Consider the following 19,433-nt stretch of genomic DNA (forward strand, 5'->3'; position numbering starts at 1 on the left):
CAAAGCCAAACACATTACTGCAGCTTGTCACACCTATACCTACCAAACAGCAAAGGCCAAGATAGATCATTATTTTACGGACACATTGAATACAGTGCAATGCCTCCCATATAGCGGTGAATAAGAGTAGTAGTAGTAGTAGTAGTAGTAGTAGTAGAAGAGTTGGTCAAGTTAAATCAAGGCTAAGGAATTGGAAATGTGCAACTTGGACCAAGAAAAACTAATTGCAGAGCAGCGACATTGGAAAAAAGCATTCAAATCATGCTTTGAAAACACTACTTGCTTATCCCGATTTCAATTCAATCTGTCTTTGGAAACCGCTTAAGAGAGTGAGTGCACCATTCCCAGAGAAACTGCCATACTGGGCTGATACGTGGAGTGAAGTGAGCAAGCTCTTTTTCCATCTCCCTGTTCTAAAAATCCATTTAATATATGGTCCCCAGATAGGGGACGTATCAGATATTAAACTGATAAGAACAGATACTACACTTGATCTTAGCCAAAAGGCCGAGAAGCGATAACCAGAAATGGTTTGCCGCTTGCAAGGCCACAGGGCTTAAGACAGGCACCCATTGTGGAGAATGACACAGACACCACCCTGAGGAAGACATTCAAACCAAGTCTGGGCGCATAACAAAAGCGCAGGCGGCTGATTTTTTTTTTTTTTTTTTCCCCCAGGATTCCACTCCACGCGCTTTTAATTTGCATAGGCCAACCCCTTTTTTGTTAGGCCACCCTCCCCTCACGGTCAAACGCGCTTCAGTACTAGGAAAGAGGCCAGAGGAGCACTGCTCCTACACCGCCCCCTCTACTACCCTCCCTAAATGAAAGGTCTTGCTTTAAGGCTGTGTGCACACGCTGCGGATTGGCCGCTACAGACACGCAGCAGTTTTAGCTGCGGTGTACAGTACCATTCATTTGAATGGGTAAAAAAAAACGCTGTGCCGACGCTGCGGAAAAAACCGCGCGGATTTGCTGCGGTTTTGAATCCGCAGAAAGAATTGCATGTCAATTCTTTCTGTGGAAAACGCTGCGGGTTCCTATCTCCACCATTGTGGAGATAGTGAATCCGCAGGACCAAACCGCAGGCAAAACCGCAGATAATCCGCAGGTCTTTGGACCTGCGGATTATCTGCGGTTTTAAATCCGTGCGGATTAATCCGCAGCGGAATCCGCAGCGTGGTGAACGTGGCCTAACTCTCCTGGTGCAGATATTGTAACCAGGAGGCGAGCATGGCCCACCTGTCTGCTCAGGCTCACTCAGCAGACTGAAGCTGAATACTACTGCGCAGCTGCTACAGACTGTGGGCTGCCCATTGTGACACGTGGTTCCCATTGTGAGACGTGGTCGGAACACATCCAAGCATTGTGTGCTATGAATGGCATGATTCTATCACAGTGTTCCATGGATGGACACATCCTATTTACTGCAGGCAAGCAGCGCACCTAGCTGCTGCTGCTGCTACAAGCCACTAGAATACCGTCCGTCTGTCAGACAGGTGGACGTAGGCAGAACATTCAAATAACTCGCCAGATAAATCGTTGCTTTTCCATTTTATTCATATATGAATTAATTCAAAATTGAACAGTAAATTTCAAAGTTGGAGGCCACAAGAGGGGGACAATGTTTCAAAAATGAAGCGACATATCATTGCATGAGGGATGTGGTAGGAATTGAATGCTTGAATTAAGACTGGGGAAGTTCTGAGGCGAAGGGGGCTGCAGGCCTTGTAGCAGGTGGGTGTGCAGAAATGTAGCTATCCAAAGCCAAACACATTACTGCAGCTTGTCACACCTATACCTACCAAACAGCAAAGGCCAAGATAGATCATTATTTTACGGACACATTGAATACAGTGCAATGCCTCCCATATAGCGGTGAATAAGAGTAGTAGTAGTAGTAGTAGTAGTAGTAGTAGAAGAGTTGGTCAAGTTAAATCAAGGCTAAGGAATTGGAAATGTGCAACTTGGACCAAGAAAAACTAATTGCAGAGCAGCGACATTGGAAAAAAGCATTCAAATCATGCTTTGAAAACACTACTTGCTTATCCCGATTTCAATTCAATCTGTCTTGGAAAACCGCTTAAGAGAGTGAGTGCACCATTCCCAGAGAAACTGCCATACTGGGCTGATACGTGGAGTGAAGTGAGCAAGCTCTTTTTCCATCTCCCTGTTCTAAAAATCCATTTAATATATGGTCCCCAGATAGGGACGTATCAGATATTAAACTGATAAGAACAGATACTACACTTGATCTTAGCCAAAAGGCCGAGAAGCGATAACCAGAAATGGTTTGCCGCTTGCAAGGCCACAGGGCTTAAGACAGGCACCCATTGTGGAGAATGACACAGACACCACCCTGAGGAAGACATTCAAACCAAGTCTGGGCGCATAACAAAAGCGCAGGCGGCTGATTTTTTTTTTTTTTTTTTTCCCCCAGGATTCCACTCCACGCGCTTTTAATTTGCATAGGCCAACCCCTTTTTTGTTAGGCCACCACCCTCCCCTCACGGTCAAACGCGCTTCAGTACTAGGAAAGAGGCCAGAGGAGCACTGCTCCTACACCGCCCCCTCTACTACCCTCCCTAAATGAAAGGTCTTGCTTTAAGGCTGTGTGCACACGCTGCGGATTGGCCGCTACAGACACGCAGCAGTTTTAGCTGCGGTGTACAGTACCATTCATTTGAATGGGTAAAAAAAAACGCTGTGCCGACGCTGCGGAAAAAACCGCGCGGATTTGCTGCGGTTTTGAATCCGCAGAAAGAATTGCATGTCAATTCTTTCTGTGGAAAACGCTGCGGGTTCCTATCTCCACCATTGTGGAGATAGTGAATCCGCAGGACCAAACCGCAGGCAAAACCGCAGATAATCCGCAGGTCTTTGGACCTGCGGATTATCTGCGGTTTTTGCTAAATCCGTGCGGATTAATCCGCAGCGGAATCCGCAGCGTGTGAACGTGGCCTAACTCTCCTGGTGCCAGATATTGTAACCAGGAGGCGAGCATGGCCCACCTGTCTGCTCAGGCTCACTCAGCAGACTGAAGCTGAATACTACTGCGCAGCTGCTACAGACTGTGGGCTGCCCATTGTGACACGTGGTCCCATTGTGAGACGTGGTCGAACACATCCAAGCATTGTGTGCTATGAATGGCATGATTCCTATCACAGTGTTCCATGGATGGACACATCCTATTTACTGCAGGCAAGCAGCGCACCTAGCTGCTGCTGCTGCTACAAGCCACTAGAATACCGTCCGTCTGTCAGACAGGTGGACGTAGGCAGAACATTCAAATAACTCGCCAGATAAATCGTTGCTTTTCCATTTTATTCATATATGAATTAATTCAAAATTGAACAGTAAATTTCAAAGTTGGAAGGCCACAAGAGGGGGACAATGTTTCAAAAATGAAGCGACATATCATTGCATGAGGGATGTGGTAGGAATTGAATGCTTGAATTAAGACTGGGGAAGTTCTGAGGCGAAGGGGCTGCAGGCCTTGTAGCAGGTGGGTGTGCAGAAATGTAGCTATCCAAAGCCAAACACATTACTGCAGCTTGTCACACCTATACCTACCAAACAGCAAAGGCCAAGATAGATCATTATTTTACGGACACATTGAATACAGTGCAATGCCTCCCATATAGCGGTGAATAAGAGTAGTAGTAGTAGTAGTAGTAGTAGTAGTAGAAGAGTTGGTCAAGTTAAATCAAGGCTAAGGAATTGGAAATGTGCAACTTGGACCAAGAAAAACTAATTGCAGAGCAGCGACATTGGAAAAAAGCATTCAAATCATGCTTTGAAAACACTACTTGCTTATCCCGATTTCAATTCAATCTGTCTTTGGAAACCGCTTAAGAGAGTGAGTGCACCATTCCCAGAGAAACTGCCATACTGGGCTGATACGTGGAGTGAAGTGAGCAAGCTCTTTTTCCATCTCCCTGTTCTAAAAATCCATTTAATATATGGTCCCCAGATAGGGGACGTATCAGATATTAAACTGATAAGAACAGATACTACACTTGATCTTAGCCAAAAGGCCGAGAAGCGATAACCAGAAATGGTTTGCCGCTTGCAAGGCCACAGGGCTTAAGACAGGCACCCATTGTGGAGAATGACACAGACACCACCCTGAGGAAGACATTCAAACCAAGTCTGGGCGCATAACAAAAGCGCAGGCGGCTGATTTTTTTTTTTTTTTTTTCCCCCAGGATTCCACTCCACGCGCTTTTAATTTGCATAGGCCAACCCCTTTTTTGTTAGGCCACCCTCCCCTCACGGTCAAACGCGCTTCAGTACTAGGAAAGAGGCCAGAGGAGCACTGCTCCTACACCGCCCCCTCTACTACCCTCCCTAAATGAAAGGTCTTGCTTTAAGGCTGTGTGCACACGCTGCGGATTGGCCGCTACAGACACGCAGCAGTTTTAGCTGCGGTGTACAGTACCATTCATTTGAATGGGTAAAAAAAAACGCTGTGCCGACGCTGCGGAAAAAACCGCGCGGATTTGCTGCGGTTTTGAATCCGCAGAAAGAATTGCATGTCAATTCTTTCTGTGGAAAACGCTGCGGGTTCCTATCTCCACCATTGTGGAGATAGTGAATCCGCAGGACCAAACCGCAGGCAAAACCGCAGATAATCCGCAGGTCTTTGGACCTGCGGATTATCTGCGGTTTTTGCTAAATCCGTGCGGATTAATCCGCAGCGGAATCCGCAGCGTGTGAACGTGGCCTAACTCTCCTGGTGCCAGATATTGTAACCAGGAGGCGAGCATGGCCCACCTGTCTGCTCAGGCTCACTCAGCAGACTGAAGCTGAATACTACTGCGCAGCTGCTACAGACTGTGGGCTGCCCATTGTGACACGTGGTCCCATTGTGAGACGTGGTCGAACACATCCAAGCATTGTGTGCTATGAATGGCATGATTCCTATCACAGTGTTCCATGGATGGACACATCCTATTTACTGCAGGCAAGCAGCGCACCTAGCTGCTGCTGCTGCTACAAGCCACTAGAATACCGTCCGTCTGTCAGACAGGTGGACGTAGGCAGAACATTCAAATAACTCGCCAGATAAATCGTTGCTTTTCCATTTTATTCATATATGAATTAATTCAAAATTGAACAGTAAATTTCAAAGTTGGAAGGCCACAAGAGGGGGACAATGTTTCAAAAATGAAGCGACATATCATTGCATGAGGGATGTGGTAGGAATTGAATGCTTGAATTAAGACTGGGGAAGTTCTGAGGCGAAGGGGCTGCAGGCCTTGTAGCAGGTGGGTGTGCAGAAATGTAGCTATCCAAAGCCAAACACATTACTGCAGCTTGTCACACCTATACCTACCAAACAGCAAAGGCCAAGATAGATCATTATTTTACGGACACATTGAATACAGTGCAATGCCTCCCATATAGCGGTGAATAAGAGTAGTAGTAGTAGTAGTAGTAGTAGTAGTAGAAGAGTTGGTCAAGTTAAATCAAGGCTAAGGAATTGGAAATGTGCAACTTGGACCAAGAAAAACTAATTGCAGAGCAGCGACATTGGAAAAAAGCATTCAAATCATGCTTTGAAAACACTACTTGCTTATCCCGATTTCAATTCAATCTGTCTTTGGAAACCGCTTAAGAGAGTGAGTGCACCATTCCCAGAGAAACTGCCATACTGGGCTGATACGTGGAGTGAAGTGAGCAAGCTCTTTTTCCATCTCCCTGTTCTAAAAATCCATTTAATATATGGTCCCCAGATAGGGGACGTATCAGATATTAAACTGATAAGAACAGATACTACACTTGATCTTAGCCAAAAGGCCGAGAAGCGATAACCAGAAATGGTTTGCCGCTTGCAAGGCCACAGGGCTTAAGACAGGCACCCATTGTGGAGAATGACACAGACACCACCCTGAGGAAGACATTCAAACCAAGTCTGGGCGCATAACAAAAGCGCAGGCGGCTGATTTTTTTTTTTTTTTTTTCCCCCAGGATTCCACTCCACGCGCTTTTAATTTGCATAGGCCAACCCCTTTTTTGTTAGGCCACCCTCCCCTCACGGTCAAACGCGCTTCAGTACTAGGAAAGAGGCCAGAGGAGCACTGCTCCTACACCGCCCCCTCTACTACCCTCCCTAAATGAAAGGTCTTGCTTTAAGGCTGTGTGCACACGCTGCGGATTGGCCGCTACAGACACGCAGCAGTTTTAGCTGCGGTGTACAGTACCATTCATTTGAATGGGTAAAAAAAAACGCTGTGCCGACGCTGCGGAAAAAACCGCGCGGATTTGCTGCGGTTTTGAATCCGCAGAAAGAATTGCATGTCAATTCTTTCTGTGGAAAACGCTGCGGGTTCCTATCTCCACCATTGTGGAGATAGTGAATCCGCAGGACCAAACCGCAGGCAAAACCGCAGATAATCCGCAGGTCTTTGGACCTGCGGATTATCTGCGGTTTTTGCTAAATCCGTGCGGATTAATCCGCAGCGGAATCCGCAGCGTGTGAACGTGGCCTAACTCTCCTGGTGCCAGATATTGTAACCAGGAGGCGAGCATGGCCCACCTGTCTGCTCAGGCTCACTCAGCAGACTGAAGCTGAATACTACTGCGCAGCTGCTACAGACTGTGGGCTGCCCATTGTGACACGTGGTCCCATTGTGAGACGTGGTCGAACACATCCAAGCATTGTGTGCTATGAATGGCATGATTCCTATCACAGTGTTCCATGGATGGACACATCCTATTTACTGCAGGCAAGCAGCGCACCTAGCTGCTGCTGCTGCTACAAGCCACTAGAATACCGTCCGTCTGTCAGACAGGTGGACGTAGGCAGAACATTCAAATAACTCGCCAGATAAATCGTTGCTTTTCCATTTTATTCATATATGAATTAATTCAAAATTGAACAGTAAATTTCAAAGTTGGAAGGCCACAAGAGGGGGACAATGTTTCAAAAATGAAGCGACATATCATTGCATGAGGGATGTGGTAGGAATTGAATGCTTGAATTAAGACTGGGGAAGTTCTGAGGCGAAGGGGCTGCAGGCCTTGTAGCAGGTGGGTGTGCAGAAATGTAGCTATCCAAAGCCAAACACATTACTGCAGCTTGTCACACCTATACCTACCAAACAGCAAAGGCCAAGATAGATCATTATTTTACGGACACATTGAATACAGTGCAATGCCTCCCATATAGCGGTGAATAAGAGTAGTAGTAGTAGTAGTAGTAGTAGTAGTAGAAGAGTTGGTCAAGTTAAATCAAGGCTAAGGAATTGGAAATGTGCAACTTGGACCAAGAAAAACTAATTGCAGAGCAGCGACATTGGAAAAAAGCATTCAAATCATGCTTTGAAAACACTACTTGCTTATCCCGATTTCAATTCAATCTGTCTTTGGAAACCGCTTAAGAGAGTGAGTGCACCATTCCCAGAGAAACTGCCATACTGGGCTGATACGTGGAGTGAAGTGAGCAAGCTCTTTTTCCATCTCCCTGTTCTAAAAATCCATTTAATATATGGTCCCCAGATAGGGGACGTATCAGATATTAAACTGATAAGAACAGATACTACACTTGATCTTAGCCAAAAGGCCGAGAAGCGATAACCAGAAATGGTTTGCCGCTTGCAAGGCCACAGGGCTTAAGACAGGCACCCATTGTGGAGAATGACACAGACACCACCCTGAGGAAGACATTCAAACCAAGTCTGGGCGCATAACAAAAGCGCAGGCGGCTGATTTTTTTTTTTTTTTTTTCCCCCAGGATTCCACTCCACGCGCTTTTAATTTGCATAGGCCAACCCCTTTTTTGTTAGGCCACCCTCCCCTCACGGTCAAACGCGCTTCAGTACTAGGAAAGAGGCCAGAGGAGCACTGCTCCTACACCGCCCCCTCTACTACCCTCCCTAAATGAAAGGTCTTGCTTTAAGGCTGTGTGCACACGCTGCGGATTGGCCGCTACAGACACGCAGCAGTTTTAGCTGCGGTGTACAGTACCATTCATTTGAATGGGTAAAAAAAAACGCTGTGCCGACGCTGCGGAAAAAAACCGCGCGGATTTGCTGCGGTTTTGAATCCGCAGAAAGAATTGCATGTCAATTCTTTCTGTGGAAAACGCTGCGGGTTCCTATCTCCACCATTGTGGAGATAGTGAATCCGCAGGACCAAACCGCAGGCAAAACCGCAGATAATCCGCAGGTCTTTGGACCTGCGGATTATCTGCGGTTTTTGCTAAATCCGTGCGGATTAATCCGCAGCGGAATCCGCAGCAGTGTGAACGTGGCCTAACTCTCCTGGTGCCAGATATTGTAACCAGGAGGCGAGCATGGCCCACCTGTCTGCTCAGGCTCACTCAGCAGACTGAAGCTGAATACTACTGCGCAGCTGCTACAGACTGTGGGCTGCCCATTGTGACACGTGGTCCCATTGTGAGACGTGGTCGAACACATCCAAGCATTGTGTGCTATGAATGGCATGATTCCTATCACAGTGTTCCATGGATGGACACATCCTATTTACTGCAGGCAAGCAGCGCACCTAGCTGCTGCTGCTGCTACAAGCCACTAGAATACCGTCCGTCTGTCAGACAGGTGGACGTAGGCAGAACATTCAAATAACTCGCCAGATAAATCGTTGCTTTTCCATTTTATTCATATATGAATTAATTCAAAATTGAACAGTAAATTTCAAAGTTGGAAGGCCACAAGAGGGGGACAATGTTTCAAAAATGAAGCGACATATCATTGCATGAGGGATGTGGTAGGAATTGAATGCTTGAATTAAGACTGGGGAAGTTCTGAGGCGAAGGGGCTGCAGGCCTTGTAGCAGGTGGGTGTGCAGAAATGTAGCTATCCAAAGCCAAACACATTACTGCAGCTTGTCACACCTATACCTACCAAACAGCAAAGGCCAAGATAGATCATTATTTTACGGACACATTGAATACAGTGCAATGCCTCCCATATAGCGGTGAATAAGAGTAGTAGTAGTAGTAGTAGTAGTAGTAGTAGAAGAGTTGGTCAAGTTAAATCAAGGCTAAGGAATTGGAAATGTGCAACTTGGACCAAGAAAAACTAATTGCAGAGCAGCGACATTGGAAAAAAGCATTCAAATCATGCTTTGAAAACACTACTTGCTTATCCCGATTTCAATTCAATCTGTCTTTGGAAACCGCTTAAGAGAGTGAGTGCACCATTCCCAGAGAAACTGCCATACTGGGCTGATACGTGGAGTGAAGTGAGCAAGCTCTTTTTCCATCTCCCTGTTCTAAAAATCCATTTAATATATGGTCCCCAGATAGGGGACGTATCAGATATTAAACTGATAAGAACAGATACTACACTTGATCTTAGCCAAAAGGCCGAGAAGCGATAACCAGAAATGGTTTGCCGCTTGCAAGGCCACAGGGCTTAAGACAGGCACCCATTGTGGAGAATGACACAGACACCACCCTGAGGAAGACATTCAAACCAAGTCTGGGCGCATAACAAAAGCGCAGGCGGCTGATTTTTTTTTTTTTTTTTTCCCCCAGGATTCCACTCCACGCGCTTTTAATTTGCATAGGCCAACCCCTTTTTTGTTAGGCCACCCTCCCCTCACGGTCAAACGCGCTTCAGTACTAGGAAAGAGGCCAGAGGAGCACTGCTCCTACACCGCCCCCTCTACTACCCTCCCTAAATGAAAGGTCTTGCTTTAAGGCTGTGTGCACACGCTGCGGATTGGCCGCTACAGACACGCAGCAGTTTTAGCTGCGGTGTACAGTACCATTCATTTGAATGGGTAAAAAAAAACGCTGTGCCGACGCTGCGGAAAAAACCGCGCGGATTTGCTGCGGTTTTGAATCCGCAGAAAGAATTGCATGTCAATTCTTTCTGTGGAAAACGCTGCGGGTTCCTATCTCCACCATTGTGGAGATAGTGAATCCGCAGGACCAAACCGCAGGCAAAACCGCAGATAATCCGCAGGTCTTTGGACCTGCGGATTATCTGCGGTTTTTGCTAAATCCGTGCGGATTAATCCGCAGCGGAATCCGCAGCGTGTGAACGTGGCCTAACTCTCCTGGTGCCAGATATTGTAACCAGGAGGCGAGCATGGCCCACCTGTCTGCTCAGGCTCACTCAGCAGACTGAAGCTGAATACTACTGCGCAGCTGCTACAGACTGTGGGCTGCCCATTGTGACACGTGGTCCCATTGTGAGACGTGGTCGAACACATCCAAGCATTGTGTGCTATGAATGGCATGATTCCTATCACAGTGTTCCATGGATGGACACATCCTATTTACTGCAGGCAAGCAGCGCACCTAGCTGCTGCTGCTGCTACAAGCCACTAGAATACCGTCCGTCTGTCAGACAGGTGGACGTAGGCAGAACATTCAAATAACTCGCCAGATAAATCGTTGCTTTTCCATTTTATTCATATATGAATTAATTCAAAATTGAACAGTAAATTTCAAAGTTGGAAGGCCACAAGAGGGGGACAATGTTTCAAAAATGAAGCGACATATCATTGCATGAGGGATGTGGTAGGAATTGAATGCTTGAATTAAGACTGGGGAAGTTCTGAGGCGAAGGGGCTGCAGGCCTTGTAGCAGGTGGGTGTGCAGAAATGTAGCTATCCAAAGCCAAACACATTACTGCAGCTTGTCACACCTATACCTACCAAACAGCAAAGGCCAAGATAGATCATTATTTTACGGACACATTGAATACAGTGCAATGCCTCCCATATAGCGGTGAATAAGAGTAGTAGTAGTAGTAGTAGTAGTAGTAGTAGAAGAGTTGGTCAAGTTAAATCAAGGCTAAGGAATTGGAAATGTGCAACTTGGACCAAGAAAAACTAATTGCAGAGCAGCGACATTGGAAAAAAGCATTCAAATCATGCTTTGAAAACACTACTTGCTTATCCCGATTTCAATTCAATCTGTCTTTGGAAACCGCTTAAGAGAGTGAGTGCACCATTCCCAGAGAAACTGCCATACTGGGCTGATACGTGGAGTGAAGTGAGCAAGCTCTTTTTCCATCTCCCTGTTCTAAAAATCCATTTAATATATGGTCCCCAGATAGGGGACGTATCAGATATTAAACTGATAAGAACAGATACTACACTTGATCTTAGCCAAAAGGCCGAGAAGCGATAACCAGAAATGGTTTGCCGCTTGCAAGGCCACAGGGCTTAAGACAGGCACCCATTGTGGAGAATGACACAGACACCACCCTGAGGAAGACATTCAAACCAAGTCTGGGCGCATAACAAAAGCGCAGGCGGCTGATTTTTTTTTTTTTTTTTTCCCCCAGGATTCCACTCCACGCGCTTTTAATTTGCATAGGCCAACCCCTTTTTTGTTAGGCCACCCTCCCCTCACGGTCAAACGCGCTTCAGTACTAGGAAAGAGGCCAGAGGAGCACTGCTCCTACACCGCCCCCTCTACTACCCTCCCTAAATGAAAGGTCTTGCTTTAAGGCTGTGTGCACACGCTGCGGATTGGCCGCTACAGACACGCAGCAGTTTTAGCTGCGGTGTACAGTACCATTCATTTGAATGGGTAAAAAAAAACGCTGTGCCGACGCTGCGGAAAAAACCGCGCGGATTTGCTGCGGTTTTGAATCCGCAGAAAGAATTGCATGTCAATTCTTTCTGTGGAAAACGCTGCGGGTTCCTATCTCCACCATTGTGGAGATAGTGAATCCGCAGGACCAAACCGCAGGCAAAACCGCAGATAATCCGCAGGTCTTTGGACCTGCGGATTATCTGCGGTTTTTGCTAAATCCGTGCGGATTAATCCGCAGCGGAATCCGCAGCGTGTGAACGTGGCCTAACTCTCCTGGTGCCAGATATTGTAACCAGGAGGCGAGCATGGCCCACCTGTCTGCTCAGGCTCACTCAGCAGACTGAAGCTGAATACTACTGCGCAGCTGCTACAGACTGTGGGCTGCCCATTGTGACACGTGGTCCCATTGTGAGACGTGGTCGAACACATCCAAGCATTGTGTGCTATGAATGGCATGATTCCTATCACAGTGTTCCATGGATGGACACATCCTATTTACTGCAGGCAAGCAGCGCACCTAGCTGCTGCTGCTGCTACAAGCCACTAGAATACCGTCCGTCTGTCAGACAGGTGGACGTAGGCAGAACATTCAAATAACTCGCCAGATAAATCGTTGCTTTTCCATTTTATTCATATATGAATTAATTCAAAATTGAACAGTAAATTTCAAAGTTGGAAGGCCACAAGAGGGGGACAATGTTTCAAAAATGAAGCGACATATCATTGCATGAGGGATGTGGTAGGAATTGAATGCTTGAATTAAGACTGGGGAAGTTCTGAGGCGAAGGGGCTGCAGGCCTTGTAGCAGGTGGGTGTGCAGAAATGTAGCTATCCAAAGCCAAACACATTACTGCAGCTTGTCACACCTATACCTACCAAACAGCAAAGGCCAAGATAGATCATTATTTTACGGACACATTGAATACAGTGCAATGCCTCCCATATAGCGGTGAATAAGAGTAGTAGTAGTAGTAGTAGTAGTAGTAGTAGAAGAGTTGGTCAAGTTAAATCAAGGCTAAGGAATTGGAAATGTGCAACTTGGACCAAGAAAAACTAATTGCAGAGCAGCGACATTGGAAAAAAGCATTCAAATCATGCTTTGAAAACACTACTTGCTTATCCCGATTTCAATTCAATCTGTCTTTGGAAACCGCTTAAGAGAGTGAGTGCACCATTCCCAGAGAAACTGCCATACTGGGCTGATACGTGGAGTGAAGTGAGCAAGCTCTTTTTCCATCTCCCTGTTCTAAAAATCCATTTAATATATGGTCCCCAGATAGGGGACGTATCAGATATTAAACTGATAAGAACAGATACTACACTTGATCTTAGCCAAAAGGCCGAGAAGCGATAACCAGAAATGGTTTGCCGCTTGCAAGGCCACAGGGCTTAAGACAGGCACCCATTGTGGAGAATGACACAGACACCACCCTGAGGAAGACATTCAAACCAAGTCTGGGCGCATAACAAAAGCGCAGGCGGCTGATTTTTTTTTTTTTTTTTTCCCCCAGGATTCCACTCCACGCGCTTTTAATTTGCATAGGCCAACCCCTTTTTTGTTAGGCCACCCTCCCCTCACGGTCAAACGCGCTTCAGTACTAGGAAAGAGGCCAGAGGAGCACTGCTCCTACACCGCCCCCTCTACTACCCTCCCTAAATGAAAGGTCTTGCTTTAAGGCTGTGTGCACACGCTGCGGATTGGCCGCTACAGACACGCAGCAGTTTTAGCTGCGGTGTACAGTACCATTCATTTGAATGGGTAAAAAAAAACGCTGTGCCGACGCTGCGGAAAAAACCGCGCGGATTTGCTGCGGTTTTGAATCCGCAGAAAGAATTGCATGTCAATTCTTTCTGTGGAAAACGCTGCGGGTTCCTATCTCCACCATTGTGGAGATAGTGAATCCGCAGGACCAAACCGCAGGCAAAACCGCAGATAATCCGCAGGTCTTTGGACCTGCGGATTATCTGCGGTTTTTGCTAAATCCGTGCGGATTAATCCGCAGCGGAATCCGCAGCGTGTGAACGTGGCCTAACTCTCCTGGTGCCAGATATTGTAACCAGGAGGCGAGCATGGCCCACCTGTCTGCTCAGGCTCACTCAGCAGACTGAAGCTGAATACTACTGCGCAGCTGCTACAGACTGTGGGCTGCCCATTGTGACACGTGGTCCCATTGTGAGACGTGGTCGAACACATCCAAGCATTGTGTGCTATGAATGGCATGATTCCTATCACAGTGTTCCATGGATGGACACATCCTATTTACTGCAGGCAAGCAGCGCACCTAGCTGCTGCTGCTGCTACAAGCCACTAGAATACCGTCCGTCTGTCAGACAGGTGGACGTAGGCAGAACATTCAAATAACTCGCCAGATAAATCGTTGCTTTTCCATTTTATTCATATATGAATTAATTCAAAATTGAACAGTAAATTTCAAAGTTGGAAGGCCACAAGAGGGGGACAATGTTTCAAAAATGAAGCGACATATCATTGCATGAGGGATGTGGTAGGAATTGAATGCTTGAATTAAGACTGGGGAAGTTCTGAGGCGAAGGGGCTGCAGGCCTTGTAGCAGGTGGGTGTGCAGAAATGTAGCTATCCAAAGCCAAACACATTACTGCAGCTTGTCACACCTATACCTACCAAACAGCAAAGGCCAAGATAGATCATTATTTTACGGACACATTGAATACAGTGCAATGCCTCCCATATAGCGGTGAATAAGAGTAGTAGTAGTAGTAGTAGTAGTAGTAGTAGAAGAGTTGGTCAAGTTAAATCAAGGCTAAGGAATTGGAAATGTGCAACTTGGACCAAGAAAAACTAATTGCAGAGCAGCGACATTGGAAAAAAGCATTCAAATCATGCTTTGAAAACACTACTTGCTTATCCCGATTTCAATTCAATCTGTCTTTGGAAACCGCTTAAGAGAGTGAGTGCACCATTCCCAGAGAAACTGCCATACTGGGCTGATACGTGGAGTGAAGTGAGCAAGCTCTTTTTCCATCTCCCTGTTCTAAAAATCCATTTAATATATGGTCCCCAGATAGGGGACGTATCAGATATTAAACTGATAAGAACAGATACTACACTTGATCTTAGCCAAAAGGCCGAGAAGCGATAACCAGAAATGGTTTGCCGCTTGCAAGGCCACAGGGCTTAAGACAGGCACCCATTGTGGAGAATGACACAGACACCACCCTGAGGAAGACATTCAAACCAAGTCTGGGCGCATAACAAAAGCGCAGGCGGCTGATTTTTTTTTTTTTTTTTTCCCCCAGGATTCCACTCCACGCGCTTTTAATTTGCATAGGCCAACCCCTTTTTTGTTAGGCCACCCTCCCCTCACGGTCAAACGCGCTTCAGTACTAGGAAAGAGGCCAGAGGAGCACTGCTCCTACACCGCCCCCTCTACTACCCTCCCTAAATGAAAGGTCTTGCTTTAAGGCTGTGTGCACACGCTGCGGATTGGCCGCTACAGACACGCAGCAGTTTTAGCTGCGGTGTACAGTACCATTCATTTGAATGGGTAAAAAAAAACGCTGTGCCGACGCTGCGGAAAAAACCGCGCGGATTTGCTGCGGTTTTGAATCCGCAGAAAGAATTGCATGTCAATTCTTTCTGTGGAAAACGCTGCGGGTTCCTATCTCCACCATTGTGGAGATAGTGAATCCGCAGGACCAAACCGCAGGCAAAACCGCAGATAATCCGCAGGTCTTTGGACCTGCGGATTATCTGCGGTTTTTGCTAAATCCGTGCGGATTAATCCGCAGCGGAATCCGCAGCGTGTGAACGTGGCCTAACTCTCCTGGTGCCAGATATTGTAACCAGGAGGCGAGCATGGCCCACCTGTCTGCTCAGGCTCACTCAGCAGACTGAAGCTGAATACTACTGCGCAGCTGCTACAGACTGTGGGCTGCCCATTGTGACACGTGGTCCCATTGTGAGACGTGGTCGAACACATCCAAGCATTGTGTGCTATGAATGGCATGATTCCTATCACAGTGTTCCATGGATGGACACATCCTATTTACTGCAGGCAAGCAGCGCACCTAGCTGCTGCTGCTGCTACAAGCCACTAGAATACCGTCCGTCTGTCAGACAGGTGGACGTAGGCAGAACATTCAAATAACTCGCCAGATAAATCGTTGCTTTTCCATTTTATTCATATATGAATTAATTCAAAATTGAACAGTAAATTTCAAAGTTGGAAGGCCACAAGAGGGGGACAATGTTTCAAAAATGAAGCGACATATCATTGCATGAGGGATGTGGTAGGAATTGAATGCTTGAATTAAGACTGGGGAAGTTCTGAGGCGAAGGGGCTGCAGGCCTTGTAGCAGGTGGGTGTGCAGAAATGTAGCTATCCAAAGCCAAACACATTACTGCAGCTTGTCACACCTATACCTACCAAACAGCAAAGGCCAAGATAGATCATTATTTTACGGACACATTGAATACAGTGCAATGCCTCCCATATAGCGGTGAATAAGAGTAGTAGTAGTAGTAGTAGTAGTAGTAGTAGAAGAGTTGGTCAAGTTAAATCAAGGCTAAGGAATTGGAAATGTGCAACTTGGACCAAGAAAAACTAATTGCAGAGCAGCGACATTGGAAAAAAGCATTCAAATCATGCTTTGAAAACACTACTTGCTTATCCCGATTTCAATTCAATCTGTCTTTGGAAACCGCTTAAGAGAGTGAGTGCACCATTCCCAGAGAAACTGCCATACTGGGCTGATACGTGGAGTGAAGTGAGCAAGCTCTTTTTCCATCTCCCTGTTCTAAAAATCCATTTAATATATGGTCCCCAGATAGGGGACGTATCAGATATTAAACTGATAAGAACAGATACTACACTTGATCTTAGCCAAAAGGCCGAGAAGCGATAACCAGAAATGGTTTGCCGCTTGCAAGGCCACAGGGCTTAAGACAGGCACCCATTGTGGAGAATGACACAGACACCACCCTGAGGAAGACATTCAAACCAAGTCTGGGCGCATAACAAAAGCGCAGGCGGCTGATTTTTTTTTTTTTTTTTTCCCCCAGGATTCCACTCCACGCGCTTTTAATTTGCATAGGCCAACCCCTTTTTTGTTAGGCCACCCTCCCCTCACGGTCAAACGCGCTTCAGTACTAGGAAAGAGGCCAGAGGAGCACTGCTCCTACACCGCCCCCTCTACTACCCTCCCTAAATGAAAGGTCTTGCTTTAAGGCTGTGTGCACACGCTGCGGATTGGCCGCTACAGACACGCAGCAGTTTTAGCTGCGGTGTACAGTACCATTCATTTGAATGGGTAAAAAAAAACGCTGTGCCGACGCTGCGGAAAAAACCGCGCGGATTTGCTGCGGTTTTGAATCCGCAGAAAGAATTGCATGTCAATTCTTTCTGTGGAAAACGCTGCGGGTTCCTATCTCCACCATTGTGGAGATAGTGAATCCGCAGGACCAAACCGCAGGCAAAACCGCAGATAATCCGCAGGTCTTTGGACCTGCGGATTATCTGCGGTTTTTGCTAAATCCGTGCGGATTAATCCGCAGCGGAATCCGCAGCGTGTGAACGTGGCCTAACTCTCCTGGTGCCAGATATTGTAACCAGGAGGCGAGCATGGCCCACCTGTCTGCTCAGGCTCACTCAGCAGACTGAAGCTGAATACTACTGCGCAGCTGCTACAGACTGTGGGCTGCCCATTGTGACACGTGGTCCCATTGTGAGACGTGGTCGAACACATCCAAGCATTGTGTGCTATGAATGGCATGATTCCTATCACAGTGTTCCATGGATGGACACATCCTATTTACTGCAGGCAAGCAGCGCACCTAGCTGCTGCTGCTGCTACAAGCCACTAGAATACCGTCCGTCTGTCAGACAGGTGGACGTAGGCAGAACATTCAAATAACTCGCCAGATAAATCGTTGCTTTTCCATTTTATTCATATATGAATTAATTCAAAATTGAACAGTAAATTTCAAAGTTGGAAGGCCACAAGAGGGGGACAATGTTTCAAAAATGAAGCGACATATCATTGCATGAGGGATGTGGTAGGAATTGAATGCTTGAATTAAGACTGGGGAAGTTCTGAGGCGAAGGGGCTGCAGGCCTTGTAGCAGGTGGGTGTGCAGAAATGTAGCTATCCAAAGCCAAACACATTACTGCAGCTTGTCACACCTATACCTACCAAACAGCAAAGGCCAAGATAGATCATTATTTTACGGACACATTGAATACAGTGCAATGCCTCCCATATAGCGGTGAATAAGAGTAGTAGTAGTAGTAGTAGTAGTAGTAGTAGAAGAGTTGGTCAAGTTAAATCAAGGCTAAGGAATTGGAAATGTGCAACTTGGACCAAGAAAAACTAATTGCAGAGCAGCGACATTGGAAAAAAGCATTCAAATCATGCTTTGAAAACACTACTTGCTTATCCCGATTTCAATTCAATCTGTCTTTGGAAACCGCTTAAGAGAGTGAGTGCACCATTCCCAGAGAAACTGCCATACTGGGCTGATACGTGGAGTGAAGTGAGCAAGCTCTTTTTCCATCTCCCTGTTCTAAAAATCCATTTAATATATGGTCCCCAGATAGGGGACGTATCAGATATTAAACTGATAAGAACAGATACTACACTTGATCTTAGCCAAAAGGCCGAGAAGCGATAACCAGAAATGGTTTGCCGCTTGCAAGGCCACAGGGCTTAAGACAGGCACCCATTGTGGAGAATGACACAGACACCACCCTGAGGAAGACATTCAAACCAAGTCTGGGCGCATAACAAAAGCGCAGGCGGCTGATTTTTTTTTTTTTTTTTTTCCCCCAGGATTCCACTCCACGCGCTTTTAATTTGCATAGGCCAACCCCTTTTTTGTTAGGCCACCCTCCCCTCACGGTCAAACGCGCTTCAGTACTAGGAAAGAGGCCAGAGGAGCACTGCTCCTACACCGCCCCCTCTACTACCCTCCCTAAATGAAAGGTCTTGCTTTAAGGCTGTGTGCACACGCTGCGGATTGGCCGCTACAGACACGCAGCAGTTTTAGCTGCGGTGTACAGTACCATTCATTTGAATGGGTAAAAAAAAAACGCTGTGCCGACGCTGCGGAAAAAACCGCGCGGATTTGCTGCGGTTTTGAATCCGCAGAAAGAATTGCATGTCAATTCTTTCTGTGGAAAACGCTGCGGGTTCCTATCTCCACCATTGTGGAGATAGTGAATCCGCAGGACCAAACCGCAGGCAAAACCGCAGATAATCCGCAGGTCTTTGGACCTGCGGATTATCTGCGGTTTTTGCTAAATCCGTGCGGATTAATCCGCAGCGGAATCCGCAGCGTGTGAACGTGGCCTAACTCTCCTGGTGCCAGATATTGTAACCAGGAGGCGAGCATGGCCCACCTGTCTGCTCAGGCTCACTCAGCAGACTGAAGCTGAATACTACTGCGCAGCTGCTACAGACTGTGGGCTGCCCATTGTGACACGTGGTCCCATTGTGAGACGTGGTCGAACACATCCAAGCATTGTGTGCTATGAATGGCATGATTCCTATCACAGTGTTCCATGGATGGACACATCCTATTTACTGCAGGCAAGCAGCGCACCTAGCTGCTGCTGCTGCTGCTACAAGCCACTAGAATACCGTCCGTCTGTCAGACAGGTGGACGTAGGCAGAACATTCAAATAACTCGCCAGATAAATCGTTGCTTTTCCATTTTATTCATATATGAATTAATTCAAAATTGAACAGTAAATTTCAAAGTTGGAAGGCCACAAGAGGGGGACAATGTTTCAAAAATGAAGCGACATATCATTGCATGAGGGATGTGGTAGGAATTGAATGCTTGAATTAAGACTGGGGAAGTTCTGAGGCGAAGGGGCTGCAGGCCTTGTAGCAGGTGGGTGTGCAGAAATGTAGCTATCCAAAGCCAAAC

General features: G+C 46.7%; 11 non-coding genes across 11 annotated transcripts; all 11 read right to left on the bottom strand.

Moving 5' to 3' along the window:
* Positions 1 to 328: 328 nt before the first annotated feature.
* On the bottom strand, positions 329 to 519 carry LOC141079547 (U2 spliceosomal RNA). The gene has a single exon (XR_012228474.1). It is a non-coding gene; the product is annotated as a U2 spliceosomal RNA (small nuclear RNA).
* Positions 520 to 2,090: 1,571 nt separating this feature from the next.
* Positions 2,091 to 2,280, bottom strand: LOC141079558 (U2 spliceosomal RNA). Its single transcript, XR_012228485.1, has one exon. It is a non-coding gene; the product is annotated as a U2 spliceosomal RNA (small nuclear RNA).
* A 1,578-nt stretch (positions 2,281 to 3,858) lies between these two features.
* Positions 3,859 to 4,049, bottom strand: LOC141079548 (U2 spliceosomal RNA). Its single transcript, XR_012228475.1, has one exon. It is a non-coding gene; the product is annotated as a U2 spliceosomal RNA (small nuclear RNA).
* A 1,574-nt stretch (positions 4,050 to 5,623) lies between these two features.
* LOC141079549 (U2 spliceosomal RNA) lies at positions 5,624 to 5,814 on the bottom strand. Its single transcript, XR_012228476.1, has one exon. It is a non-coding gene; the product is annotated as a U2 spliceosomal RNA (small nuclear RNA).
* A 1,574-nt stretch (positions 5,815 to 7,388) lies between these two features.
* Positions 7,389 to 7,579, bottom strand: LOC141079550 (U2 spliceosomal RNA). The gene has a single exon (XR_012228477.1). It is a non-coding gene; the product is annotated as a U2 spliceosomal RNA (small nuclear RNA).
* A 1,576-nt stretch (positions 7,580 to 9,155) lies between these two features.
* Positions 9,156 to 9,346, bottom strand: LOC141079551 (U2 spliceosomal RNA). The gene has a single exon (XR_012228478.1). It is a non-coding gene; the product is annotated as a U2 spliceosomal RNA (small nuclear RNA).
* Positions 9,347 to 10,920: 1,574 nt separating this feature from the next.
* LOC141079552 (U2 spliceosomal RNA) lies at positions 10,921 to 11,111 on the bottom strand. The gene has a single exon (XR_012228479.1). It is a non-coding gene; the product is annotated as a U2 spliceosomal RNA (small nuclear RNA).
* A 1,574-nt stretch (positions 11,112 to 12,685) lies between these two features.
* LOC141079553 (U2 spliceosomal RNA) lies at positions 12,686 to 12,876 on the bottom strand. Its single transcript, XR_012228480.1, has one exon. It is a non-coding gene; the product is annotated as a U2 spliceosomal RNA (small nuclear RNA).
* Positions 12,877 to 14,450: 1,574 nt separating this feature from the next.
* LOC141079555 (U2 spliceosomal RNA) lies at positions 14,451 to 14,641 on the bottom strand. Its single transcript, XR_012228482.1, has one exon. It is a non-coding gene; the product is annotated as a U2 spliceosomal RNA (small nuclear RNA).
* A 1,574-nt stretch (positions 14,642 to 16,215) lies between these two features.
* On the bottom strand, positions 16,216 to 16,406 carry LOC141079556 (U2 spliceosomal RNA). The gene has a single exon (XR_012228483.1). It is a non-coding gene; the product is annotated as a U2 spliceosomal RNA (small nuclear RNA).
* A 1,574-nt stretch (positions 16,407 to 17,980) lies between these two features.
* LOC141079557 (U2 spliceosomal RNA) lies at positions 17,981 to 18,171 on the bottom strand. The gene has a single exon (XR_012228484.1). It is a non-coding gene; the product is annotated as a U2 spliceosomal RNA (small nuclear RNA).
* Between the last annotated feature and the right edge of the window lie 1,262 nt (positions 18,172 to 19,433).

This window comes from Dendrobates tinctorius, unplaced genomic scaffold (genome assembly GCF_039654945.1).
Source record: "Dendrobates tinctorius isolate UK_male_01 unplaced genomic scaffold, ASM3965494v1 ptg000680l, whole genome shotgun sequence".
NCBI classification, from domain to species: domain Eukaryota; kingdom Metazoa; phylum Chordata; class Amphibia; order Anura; family Dendrobatidae; genus Dendrobates; species Dendrobates tinctorius.